The sequence below is a fragment of the Carassius gibelio genome, chromosome B13 (genome assembly GCF_023724105.1).
Source record: "Carassius gibelio isolate Cgi1373 ecotype wild population from Czech Republic chromosome B13, carGib1.2-hapl.c, whole genome shotgun sequence".
Lineage (NCBI taxonomy): Eukaryota > Metazoa > Chordata > Actinopteri > Cypriniformes > Cyprinidae > Carassius > Carassius gibelio.
Genome location: NC_068408.1, coordinates 13,315,344 through 13,329,551, shown reverse-complemented (window position 1 = coordinate 13,329,551; position 14,208 = coordinate 13,315,344). Strand labels below are relative to the sequence as shown.

At 36.9% G+C, this 14,208-nt stretch overlaps 1 protein-coding gene across 1 annotated transcript in view; it reads left to right on the top strand.

Annotated features, from left to right (window-relative positions):
- The window catches only part of slc24a3 (solute carrier family 24 member 3), an 81,697-nt gene that overhangs the window by 43,185 nt on the left and 24,304 nt on the right, over positions 1-14,208 (top strand). The gene's annotated exons all lie outside the window — the stretch shown is intronic.

Below are 14,208 nucleotides of genomic sequence, written 5' to 3'. Positions count from 1 at the left end.
TCTTCCATTTTACCTGGTTGTCCTGTCTTTGTCTCTCCATTCCACCTGGTTGTTTGTCTCTGTTTTCTGACCCTCCGTCCCTCCCCCTAGTCCGCCGCCGCTTCACCTCCCTCCTACCTCTTTTTCTGTTGGGTTTTCCGGGGTTTCAGGTGGAGCATCTGGGAGCTGCTCCGTAGGGGAGGGGGTAATGTCACGCTCTCAGTCTCTGTTTTCCTGGGTGTTCCCTAGTGAGCTCACTTCTCCTTAGGCACTTCACCATAGGCACCTTAATTCCTCTAGTCTGGTTGTGTCTTCACAGTAATTGCACTCCAATTAGAATTGCACAGGTGCTGACAATCCTCTGTCATTAGTCTCCCTATGTATAGCTGTCTTTCTCTGTCATCTGTATGGAGTCCTACCCTATGTGTGAGTTGTGCTCGTCTCCTGAGTCTTCCCGTTACCTTCTTGTTCCTCCGAGTTCTTATCCGTTTCATCCGGTTCCCTCTTTTGTTTGGTTTGTCTCCCATGACTGTTTATTTTGTATTTTTCCCTTCTGTAAATAAAAACCCATACTTGCAATTGGATCCTACCCTCTCCTTGTGTTTTCCCAAACCCAACCGTCACAGTTTTTAGCTAGTGTTAGCATTGTTCTTTGTGTGCTTTAAGTGCCGATACCTCCATGGTGTTAGACGCTTCACATTAATCAACTTGGATCAGGATGACTGTCTCTGAGATTCATGTAAGTTACACATGTACGATAATAAAATAATTGTTGTTTTAATGATGTGCAAGCTGAAATTATCGAGTATGTTACTCACTTTGTAAAAAAATTCCATCGTATGATATAGTTAACCATTAAGTAAATAAGCAATATCACGTGAGTGCTGTTTTCCAGAAAATATTAGCAAGACTGCAAATGTGATTTGATTTATACCAGTTTAATGAACATGGAGTTAATATTGTAATTAAATATTGGCTGTTTTTTGCTCTAATTCACCAATGAAAACAGTTTTAAATAAAGTCCCTCAGAGCAACAGAGCAGTGTTTCGTTTTTGAATGAATCCACATTTTTAAATGAATCGGGTGAGTCAATGATTCAGTTTCCCGTTCGTAAAGATGGTCACTATGTTTCTGAATGAATCAGCCGTATAAACAAATAAGTTGAGTAAATGTTTTATTTTGTAGGCAGCTTAGGCTTTTTCGGCTATATAGGTACTGATTTTCCTGTTTACATTGATAAAGCATAATAATAAGTGTTTCACCAGTCAGCGTGAAAATTCTTACAGAGCAATGCTCTGTAATTTCTGTGCATTAAATAGCACTAGGTGCAACTGTATGAATAATAATTCTTTCCAAATAGGTTTCATTTTATTTAATTGTTTGAACAAATATGTAGTCCTGACTCCTGTACCAAACTCACACCATTGTTTAGGCAATAAAAAAGGTAATTGGCAGCCATTTTGACCAGCTATTTTTATGTAGGCAACAAAATTATAAATGCAATACTTTAGTTTTTTCCCCCATTTTTCATGAGCTGAACTCAAAGATTTAAGACTTTTTCTATGTACACAACATGTCTATTTCTCTCAAATATTGTTCACAAATCTGTGTAAATTTTTGTTAGTGAGCACTTCTCTTCTGCGGAGAGGTGTTCACTGTACATGGCAGATTGCATACAGGGTGTATCGGTGTGTATGTGGGTGAGCTGTTTGCTGATCAACGTTTTTGATCGAGTGGCCCATGGTGGCGGTGGGGTTATGGTATGGGAAGGCATATGTTATGGACAATGAACACAGGTGCATTTTATTGATGGCATTTTGAATGCACAGAGATACCGTGACGAGATCCTGAGGCCCATTGTTGTGCCATTCATGTACGACCATCACCTCATGTTGCAGCATGATAATGCACTGCCCCATGTTGCAAGGATCTGTACACAATTCCTGAAAGCTGAAAACATCCCAGTTCTTGCATGGCCAGCATACTCACCAAACATGTCACCCATTGAGCATATTTGGGATGCTCTGCATAGCCGTATATGACATTGTGTTCCAGTTCTTGCCAATATCCAGCAACTTCGCATAGCCATTGAAGAGGAGTGAACCAACATTCCACAGGCCACAATCAACAACCTGATCAACTATATGTGACGGAGATGTGTTGCACTTCGTGAGGCAAATGGTGGTCACACCAGATACTGATTGGTTTTCAGAACCCCCTGGACCCGCCAATACAGTGTGAGGTGGATGGATTATCTCGGCACAGGACAAGTGCTCAGATTTAGACAGATTTGTGAACATTATTTGAGATATATAGGCCTTTTGTGTACATGGAAAAAGTCTTAGATCTTTGAGTTCAGCTCATGAAAAATGGGGGCAAAAACAAAAGTGTTGCATTTATAATTTTGTTCAGTGTAGCTACTATCTACTTGAATGAAGAAACACGGTAATCTCGAAAATGTTAGTCAAGATTGTTTCCATTTCATATGTCAGATCAGCAACATGTGTTAGTTTGTTGATTAGATCATGACTTATAAATCACATGATCTACAGTGATGTTTTGAAATTATTTTTTTCCATCTGTAGTGTGTACTTTCTTTTCATGGAACTCTTTATCTATTTTTCCCTTCATGTTCATGATATGTCTTCTCTCAGACACCTCACTCATGTTCAGGTCAAATATAGCGTGGCACGATCAGTCTCAGCATAATTAGATTGGGCCCATGCAGATGTCTCTGGCCAGCTGGAATTGAGTTCTCTCTTTCTCTTTCTCTTTCTCTTTCTTCTTTGCAGTCATTCATTAATGTTGCACTTCAGATGAGCGCTCTGTTCTTAGCTAAACTTGTCATTTTCTTTGGCTTGCTGTGTTGATGAAAAATACACAAAAGAGACACACACAATCACCCCATATTTTCTGCTTGGCATGTGCGGTTGTCAGTTTCTCCATACTTTTGTACCTATAGGTGAATGAAAGTTTTCAGACAGTTTACTCATAGTCATATATATTTTTGTAGTGTAACATGTTTTACATTTTGGATTACACTGTCTTTCTTTTTTATATATGTAATATATAATATGTAGAACGAATAATGAATTATTTTTCATATATTCTCCCATTCTCTAATAAGATATCCATCACATTAGGTAATGTGCCACCCAGCTTTTTAATTACTAATGTCACAAAATAAAGTTTAATACAGCCATATGTTTTTTAGAAACTGTTTTTAAAGTATCAGCATCAAGCACTCTTAACTGCCATAATGGAGACATCAGTAGAGCGATTCATATTTCTTGGAAGCCTGATGGAAATTTGTCTCAGCTTTAGCAAATACACATCTGTTGGACAAGGGAAAAGAGTCCTTAAATCTCTCCATCTCATCTCCCAAACCACATGGTCATTTTTAAAGCTTTTTTGCAAATTTGTGCAGTCCATGGCATAAGGACAGCCATATTTTAATAATGGAGAAATTTTACTGAATATTATTTTGCAGGCGTCCTGTGCATATCGTCATGCAACAGATTAGGACGGGATTTATAGAGCTTAGCTGATGGACACATGCTGTCCCCAAACACCCTGCATATACAAACACAGAACCAGCAGAGTGGAGGTACAAAAAGAGATGGATTGAGTGTGGAAGTTCTAATGCCCCTTACATACTACTACATATAAAAGTATTATATTATCCTTAGTGACTATACTAATGCATTAGACCCTTCCTGCATCATTCATGGATAATGTATCCCCTCCTCCCCAGAGTCAGCTGTCATGTATAGAGGGATTAGTGGCAGAGGTTGGTGGGCTCAGGTCATTGTCATCTCTCTGACCACTCCACTCTGGATGACATCACATAATAATGGATTATATCATGCATCACACTTGTGTAAATGACAATGCATGTAGATAATAACATTTGAAAATGAATTAGTTTTTGAAATGAATTTAGTTTTATTGCTCCCATCTTTAGAAGCAATAAATAAATGATAATGTATATGAATGGCAGTGGCACTGATATCATACACATCTAGTTTATGAAATCATCTAACATGGGACATGCTGATTGGCCTCTGCTGATTCTGCAACCAAGCAGCTTGCCAATTAACATTTAAATAGTTTGGAACAAATAATCCCTCCCCCAGCTCCACCCATATACACAACTACGGGTAATTTCATGTATGTTATATGTGCAGCACCAGCAGCACGTCTGTGGATGTACTGTGGATGTATTGTCACTTGCTAGAGACAGAAATTATAATAATTATAATTATATTCTTATTATTATAATATTGTAAAGACTGTTTTGTAAAATCTATTTTTTTAAACAATGTTAAACTTTTTTTTCTTTAATTATCTTTAATTTATTAATATTTTATTTAAATGAGACATCTTGACCATCCAGAGGAAAAAAAATGTATAGTCATTTCCCTTTCTGCTTTTTTCCTTTAACATCTGCTCACTTCACAATGTCTTGTAGTGTGCATTTGTGAATTGGTCTTAAAAAACCTTATCTCCTGAGATCTATTTAATGATGTATAAGATTAGAATGAATCATTTATACAAGTCTGAATTATATAATATTGCGAGCTTATGTAAGAAACATGGACGAGCACAGTTTTTTTTCCCCTGTGAGCCTGGACCCCGGTTGCTACAGTCAGGTCAATCCTGCTTGATCCTGCATAGATTTAAAAGTCAGGGATTTGAGAAGAACTCTGCATCTATCAACAAATATGCTTATCCAAGGGCCCCGTTTTTTCGGCTATGTGTGTGTGTGTGTGTGTGTGTGTGTGTTTGTGTAAGGGAGCTGGAGAGAGAAAATGTTTTAGCCCAAAAACAGAATGATTTGACCATTGCATGCCTTCAAATCTCCTATCACTTATGTTCTCTTTGCTTAACCTTTTTACATAAGCAGGCACAGAACATTGCATCTTATTTATCTTTTGACCTGGTTAGAAAAATCAGCTTGTTTACTTGTGTGTTATAACATTTTGTGTGTATACTAGAAAAAGTCCTGTTATTAAGGTGACTATGAGTGTTTTATCATGTATGGAGCCATTAGCAGCACAATGTAGCTTTGATTGGTGTACAAGGAAAGAGAGCTCAGCTGAAACAATTGCACGCTGATGTTAGTGCAGCAGTTAGGGGCTTGTGAATAGCTTTAATTGAATCCAGGACTAATTGGTCTCGGTATCTCGGCTGTGTTTGAGGCTGACTGTTGGAGAGGACTAGTGTTGTTGGCATGTAAGTCATGTCATTAATTAGCAGTCCTGAGTGTCCCCTCTCAAACGCTGTACCTGAAGCACTTGAGCACCGCTACCTTTACAATCAACACTTCAGCCCTTCTCAATCACAGATTTCACTGTCAAGGTGGAGATAGAAAACTGTATATCTGTAACATGAGAAAAGTAGTAAAGCAGTCAATAATTCTTATTTTTTTTAATAATTGTATAATTACTATTATTGTTATCATTATTTTGGTAAGTATGCACTTGCCATTTTTATTAGTTTTATTTTTGATTTTTTCTATTTAACCCTTCATTCATCATTTCAGTGTTAGTAATTTTAGTACTTCATTTTATTTATATCTATTTTTTCATCCCTGAATTATATCATTTGGTATAGAGTACTGAGCGAGCAGTTTTAAATGAATAAATGATTGCATTAGCTTAATTTTTCTTTGTTACTCTTCTGTGTAATTCCACATCAGTGGATAATGTCCATAGTGGACAAGGTTGTTTGAGGACATACACTGGATTTTGTGTTTCCAGCAATGTTTAAGTGCAAATTGTAGAATTGACATTGTTATGTGGATGGAAGGCAACTTGTGTCATCGGGGAAAACAGGATTTAAGGCTCAGAATGACAATTAAAGTAGCTTTATATGGGGAAAATCACTTAAGAGACAGATATTTTTCATGGAATCTGTCAACAAATCAGCATCTGTCCCAAAGTTAAGACACCAGCAGCAGTCATTATGCTGCATTTCATATTGAAGTGATCACTAAATATGCCAGTGAATGCCATAGTAGCACTCCATAGGGTTCTGCATTGCAATTAAGTCATAATTAAACTCGAGGGTGAATTATGGACATGTACCAAAAAACTAAAGAGTGGGTATCTAGGAAAGTGAGTGCTAACTTTTACAAAGTAATCCCTTTGGATGCTGCAAAAAAATTATAATAATAAAAAAAAACTTTTATAAAGTTTTTGATTTGGCAGAATGAAAAACAAAAACTACAGTTTAAGATAGCAAATATATAAAATAGGTGATTACTAATACTTAAAAAGCCTCTCATTAAGTATTTGATTTATTTTTTGAATTATATTAACTTTGAGGGAAGTTGGTCTTTAAGTGCAGCTTTTCATTATGTAAGAAGCCACAAGTGCTTAATATATCATTACGCTCTACTTGTTATCGTAGTCTAGCTTGGTCGCTAAGTGGATCAGTTGTTTGACTCGCCTCTTTGATGATGGAAAGTGTGGTATCTTTAGAGCTCCCTTGGGAAATTTGTTTTAAACCACATACGCATTATAATGACAAAAACAGCATATCAAATCCTCAGAGGGGTTTCTGTACTAATCACCAAACAAAAGTAATGAAGAGCAAAACAATATGTCTCCACCGCGCCATGTTTTTTGGTTAGGAAGTTTTCCTGCAGTTATTTAACATATAACACATCAATCAACCACGAAGATTTCCTAATTATGAAAATATCTGTCAGGACTCACCCAAGATTTACTCGAGATTTTCTTCCCATCTGGCTTTCCCAGGTCACAGGGGATTTATTAATTAAAGTTATTTTGATATCTTAAATACCTATGCAAATCTATCTATCTATCTATCTATCTATCTATCTATCTATCTATCTATCTATCTATCTATCTATCTATCTATCTATCTATCTATCTATCTATCTATCTATCTATCTATCTATCTATCGACATTATAACACAATATGCAGCAGCATTTATGTTTAAATTGCATCTAGTTTGTATGTGTGTAGAATGTATTCAGTTAAACTTTGCTTCTTTAAACATCAATTTTTTGCATGAATAGTTGCATCTGTACAGTATATGTGTACATGCCACAGCACAACTACATATTATTCACATCTCTTAACTCCTTTAGGAAGGAGAAATTCTCCAGTTACTGTTTGTCTTGACAACAGAAGGGCTTTCATTTCGTCAATTAGATTTAATTGACAACAGATGCTGCCTTCCTGTTGATTGGAATTATGGAGGTCTGACTCTCAGTTAAGCTGTTATGTCTAACTCTCTCTGTTTGACTGACAGCTACTCCACGGCTGTGTCTGTGTCCGAAACCTCAGGCAGCTGCCTTGCTGCCTCACTGTCCAGTCACTCGATGACTAAACAGGTGGTGTTTTGTCTCCAAAGGAAACTGTTTTTGTCTCCCAATAAATATGTCTTTCAAGGAACAATAACATCATGTCTAATAATCTAAAACAAATTCTAGTGAGCTTTAGATATATTGCATGCATGAGAATAATAATATATGCATAGTAAAGCCTACACATAAACACATTACGAGTCTCTTATGCTGCTCACCAAGGCTGCATTTATTTGATCATAAATACGGTAAAATGGTAATGCTGTGAAATATTACAATTTAAAATAACTGTTTTCTATTTAATATATTTTAAAATATCGTTTGTTCTTGTTATGGCAAAGCACTCCCATCTTCATTATATCATGATCCTTCAGAAATCATTCTAATTTGACAATGTTGACATTAATCATAGTTAATATATTATCAAAATATAACAAATAATTCATATTATTAAACTGTTGTACTGGAAACCATCATTACAATTTTTCCCCAGGATTCTTTGATGAATAAAAAAAGTTCAAAAGAACAGCATTTATTTGAATTAGAAATTAGAAATCTTTTGTATCATTAAAAAATACTTTTGATCAATTTATTTAATGCGTCCTTGCTTAATAAAAGTATACATTTCTTATAAAATCTTTCTGACCCTAAACGTATTGTATAATTTTCCTTAAAAATTATTCTTCCTTAGCCATCAGACAGCAATTTTATTCTTTCCATTCAAAATCCAAACCTTGTACTTTATTGTCTTCCCACCATGTAGACTAGCATTTTGGTCTACTTTGAAGTTGAAGCATTACATCTTCCTATTTTTAGCCTTTGAAGCAGACTTATGTAAACAGCTCAAAGCTCACAAAATACACTGAATGGAACTTAGATGCATACGGCTGTATCATGTCTTCATGAGGAGTTGAGCAGTTCTCAGGGGAGGAGCAGGGGGTCGGTGCTGACAGCCTTTAATGTATGTGGACTGTCTTCATGTCCTTCCTGTTGGCCATTAGTTTCCTGGTACTAACTCTGGAGGAGGAGGTTGTGCAAGGTCCAAATCCTGCTAAGAATCAGCCCTGTCATTCTCTATCCTAACTTTCCAGGCGATTTTTATTCTTTTCTCACTAGCTTGGAATGTTCTTGTCTAATTCTCGCTAGCAGTCACTCTGGGAGAGGAACTGAGGCCTCATCCATTTGTTTTAACTCTGTTGCCAGTGTACAATAAAGAGATTTTCCATCTTTTTTTTTTTTCATTTCTGTTTGTTTGCCTTCTCCGTAATTGCAGAAGGGACCTTTCCGTAGACCCTTTCAACATCGCCAAGTTCATCTTTCTGTTAGTGTTGTTTTGTGTCCTTTAATTGATCCACTCAGAGTAACTGGCTATTGTTTAGTGCTGCTTTATTCATTGGCACTGTAATTGAAATTAGATTAATCAAAATCTCTTGTGCCAGGGAGTGCTCTGTGAAGAGAGGCTGTGATTCTCTAATGAAGACCACACCAACAATGAAACCCATGTGAACCAAGAGCACCAGAGCAGATCTGTTGTTCCTTGGATAAAAATAGGCAGCTGACTCTCTGTCCAGAGTTTCATTCATCTGTTTGTCATCAGAAGCCTTTTGTCTCTGTTTCTGAGGGTGAAACAAGCAATAGGAGACTGGCATGAGGTCATAGAGCAAGGGTCAGTCTCTCTTTTCACATTGAAACTACGATTGTGTAATTATGAAAGATTTGTGTCATTAAATGTACCTTACATACAGAAGCACCAGGTAAGAGCTTATTTTTTGCTAGTGGATGATAAACTGCTGTTTTGTGAGTTCTTTTGGGTTGTTTGAGTTCACCTCTGTGGTGTTTAGGGCATTGGGGGCAGTGTGAGGCCTGCTGACGCATTCAACCTCCCCGGTGATCTGGGAGAGAATGTCACTGCACAATGTGCAGCCATGGACACGCACAAACACCCTTGCAGATATTCCTGTAATGACTGCTGTGTTATACAAATACTGTTATGTTGATCTTTATATGAAACTGAGAGCTAGCTTGTAGTTTGTCAACTTTGCTCACAATGTGGCGGCACAAGAGAGTAACATTACATCTGTGCAAAGAAGAAATCACATTGTTGGTATTTGATGTGCAGTACTGCAGCCAAGTGTTAAAATACTGAATCTGAAATGACTTTTTAAAGGGTTTTATTTTATTTATTACTGTCAGGATTCTGAACTGTTCTGAGTCATGTTTTACCCTGGTCTTAGTTCCTGTTTGTCCTTATTTGGTCGTGTTCCTGTCCTAGTTTAGTTCATTTGTAATTCTGTACGCCTGTGTTTCTCCAATTATCCCTTGCATTTAAGTTTGAGTCCGTGCTGTCTGTCTTTGTCCGATATTGAATGTCAACCCTATGTGTTTCCAGTGTCACCTCCTGGATTTTTGGAGTAAAAGACTATTGTTTGAGTGTATTTTTCTTATGTGAAAGTCACAAATATAGTATAGATTTTAAAGGGGGGTGGTTGATTGCGATTTATTTTTTTTTACTGTAAGTTAGTGTGTGATGTTGCTGTTTGAGCTTAACAAATATCTGAAAAAATTATGATGCTGATATTTCAATGCAAACGGAGAAATCATCTTTAAAAATTATGGAAGTTGAATGCTTACAAATACGGCTCTTGGGGAATACAAAGGGTTACTTCCCAGGTTTGTTAGTTCACAAACCCTGATAAACCCCGGCTCCCGGAAACAAAAGGGGTGAGGCCATGTTGTGCTGCTTAAGAGAAAAGAAAGAGAAAATAGGGGTACATGGAAAAATCTATTCATATATTAATCACAGTTTTTTTTTTCTAACAATTTGAAAACAGAATTCTAACTTGTGAATTAATGAATTCACAAGTTTCAAAATCAATGTTCAAAAGCAGCGGCCCTCAATCCTTTTCCACGAGTGCCCTGCTCTGCACATACTCTGTATTATCTCATTCAGATCAACAGCTCAGCTCCAGCAATTAACTGTTCCAATTATACACATATTTTCACAGTGAGTGTGATTTAACCAAGTACAATATGCTCCTAGATCAACATTCCCAACAACCAATAAGAATTGAGATATAACTTTTCAGGAAAAATATGTTTTAGGCTTAAAATCTGGGTCAGGTGCTTCTACACCAGGGGTGTCAAAATTAATTCCTGGAGGGCCAGAGCACTGCAGAGTTTAGATGCAACCCTAATTAAACACACCTGATCCAACTAATCAAGTCCTTCAGGCTTATTTGAAAACTACATGGTATGTGTGTTGGAAGTGAACTCTGCAGGGCTCCGGCCCTCCAGGAAATGAGTTTGACACCCCTGTTCTACACCCTTGTTAATCAGCTATCGTTTCCCACTGATTTTAGGAATAAATTATGAGGGTTAGGTTTAGGTTTAGTCTGTAATCATGACAATTAATATGAAAAATAGTAAAAATTCAGTAATTGTTAGTGGCCAAATTGAATTAGTGGAGGTATCAAAATTGTTTTAATAGAATTTACTTCATAAAAGTCCTTAGGAACAAATGTGTCTATGGATAAAGAAATACCCGTAAATGAAACTAAAACATAAAAAAGCAAAATGATTAAACTTGCTTTTAAAGACATAACACATGCTCCTTTTAACAATATTGGATATAAAAAAAGTGTGAGAGGATCAAACAAGCAATTTATTTTAGTCTCTCTAGATACCTTCTGCCTTTCAATCATAAAAAGTGACAGGCGTTCAAAGTTGCGCACATTCTGAGCTATTTTTCTGTCAGCAATGAAATAAATCAGGTTTCACGTTAGCACAGAGAGATCAAGCTTTTCCCCGAATGGAACAAAGCTGGTCTCTGGGGTCTCAACGCTTTTCAATCAGGATTGTAGTATCTTGGATGTTGACGTCATGGCAACAGGCTGTGTAGGAACGGGCACAATTGCAACACTTAACACAGCTCATAGATGACTTTGTCACTCCCACCATCTTAGAACATGTAAAACCAAATCCAGGCAAATAAGTGGCCACTCTCACTGACCCGATTCTGTCGGCAGGCTGTGGGCTTATCAATGGAGCCAGCTGAGTGACATGCTGTGGCAGTGAATAGCTTGTTAACAGAGCAGCGATGGACTGGGAGCAGCAGTAATGCAAGAACAGCTCCTGAAAATCACACCAATGCCACAGTCATATAGTTATCAGTTCTCTCTGAAGCTCAGTTAATGATGTCTTATAAAGTCATTTTGTTGTTCTGAGCGATCAGAGCAGAAATGTTTCACTGTAATAATACTAATGAACTCTTTTTGGACTCTTAAAGGGATATTTCAGGTGTTAGGCAAAATGCTAATCCAAGCTTCACTTTTCCATTCAATGAAAGTGAATGGGGACCACGGCTTGCAAGATTTTATAGGCAAGATATTTCGGGAATAATTACCTAAATGTTAAGCTGTGTCATCCGCAGAGGTGTCAAGTAACGAAGTACAAATACTTCGTTACTGTACTTAAGTAGAAATTTGGGGTATCTATACTTTACTTGAGTGATTATTTTTCAGCCGACTTTTTACTTCTACTCCTTACATTTTCAGGCAAGTATCTGTACTTTCTACTCCTTACATTTTAAAAATAGCTTCGTTACTGCTATTTCATTTCGGCTTGTTTTCATTCCGGCTTGTCATCATTCAAAAAAAATAAAAAATAAAAACCTATCCAGATAAATCGCGCCATCCGGATGGAGTGAATTTGATTGTGGTTGGATGAGAAGTATTAACATATACCATTCCGACACCCTATTGGTTTGTACGCGATCCATCGCACCTGCACGTGACACAAATCACATCACAGTCCAGCCAGGACAGACAGTTTTGGGTTCGTTTATCAAAAAATATATTTCTTAAAAGTAGGGTTGGGTATGGAAGCGGTATCCGATCGCCTCAGAGTCAGTCCGCTTAAATTTCACATGAAACCAGCGTCAGACCGTCTCCTCCCGTCTTTCAGCGCGCTCTTCAATCCGCAGAGGCGCAAACCGCGAACGGAGCAGCGCATGCGCACTTAAACAAACAGAGGACACAAGGTGTGTGTTTATCGATAGATTGTTAGAATATCCGTATCTGTGCAGTTCTTTGTCATAAATACAGTTTACAAAAGGTCACGAGGTAGCAGTCGGTTTCTCATCTGTAAAGTTTTCGCTCATCACACCACAGCCGTTTCCTCCAGCGAAAATCTAGCCCTTAACACATATGAACGAACACATACTTTAATTACACTTATTTAAATATACTTAATTTAATCATACGTACTTTATACATACACTACTGTGCAAAAGTCTTAGACACGTTAGTATTTTCACTTAAAAGAATGGTGTTCGGACAGTTATTTATATATTTTGCTGTAGTGTGTCAGTATAAAATATCAGTTTACATTTCCAAACATTCATTTTGCCGTTGTCAGACTGCTTGTGCATTCAAAATCGCACTAGATTATTATTAAAATTAATGGCAAACTGATATTTCCTACTGACACACTACAGCAAAAGATATAAATAACTGGCTTAAAACCCTTTTTGGGGAGAAAATACTAATTTGTCCATAAGACTTTTGCACAGTACTGTATTTTAAAAACGACATTGTTGCTACTTTATAAAGAATGACCATACAGTAATTCACAGAACTGATTAAAGACAGTGACAGACAGCACTCATCTTAACTAAATATCAGAGTGAGTGACAGAGATACAGTAGAAACATTATGTGTGGTTTTGTATTAAATAATGACCCAGATTGTGAAATACATTTATTAGCCTTAGATTAAGGGAAGCACAACTTGCACAACAAGCTATGGATTTATTTTAAATATTTGTAATGTTCTTTAAAGTTATCCATAGTTTTTTTTTGTGGTTCTTTTTTTTAAAGTATCGGTTCAGGCACCGTTTAGGAGCCGGTACCATTTTAAATGTATTGAAAAGGCACTGGACCCTACTTAAAAGTTATTATTTCTCACTGGCTCATTTACCAAATGAGTGCTTTTTCTTCGTCCTCCACAAATTAAGCTACTGTAGGTAGTTCGGTGGCGAGACGTTTTAATAAATTAGCGTTTTCGATTGACGATGCGATTGACAATGTTGTGATAAGTAGGCTATACCAACTTTGTAACTCGTTCCCCCCCGAACACTGGACATAGCAGACGTATGGACCAAATACAAGAAGCTATCAATCAAGAAAGTATCAGGATTATGATTTCTTTTTCTATTTTAGTTTTTGATTAATCACTTGGATTAATCATTCATTTTGACAGCACTATAATGTTTACTGTAAATAGACAACCATATAAGTGTAATTGTTACTAAGCCTGAACCAATGTTCTTGTCCATTGCCCTCGCAGATTCCTGCAGCTAATCTTGGATGTACATTTACATTCCATTAAAAGTTATTGATGACAAGCCTCTGAAGTTTGACTTTTTGCACCATAACAATACTTATTGGCAACTAGTCATCATATCTCTAGTCCTTTAATGTATTTGCATTGTACTAAAGTGCGTTCATTTTAAATGGGCATATATGCGGCTGATGAAGACCTGAAGGTCGAAACGTTGCTTGATTAAATTCCTCTGGAGCAGTAGTTTTCAGTGTTCAGACTTCACTTCTTTATTTGTCTATATCATTTAGTTGTCTTGCACCTGCGTCCTAATTGGATGTTTGGGATGTGCACACCATTTTTGTATTTTCATATATGCGGCTGAAACAGGAAGCCTAGTGCATCCCAAATTTTTCAACATGAACATTTTAATATAACATTATAGTCATTATGGCCTATGGCCTTTAGAAAAATGTTTTTTTGAGGAGGGGTGGTGCACAATAGGCCCCTGTGGTGCGGCCTAAGCTTTTGTTCTTAATGGCATTTTTTTCCCCTTACATTACTTTTACTT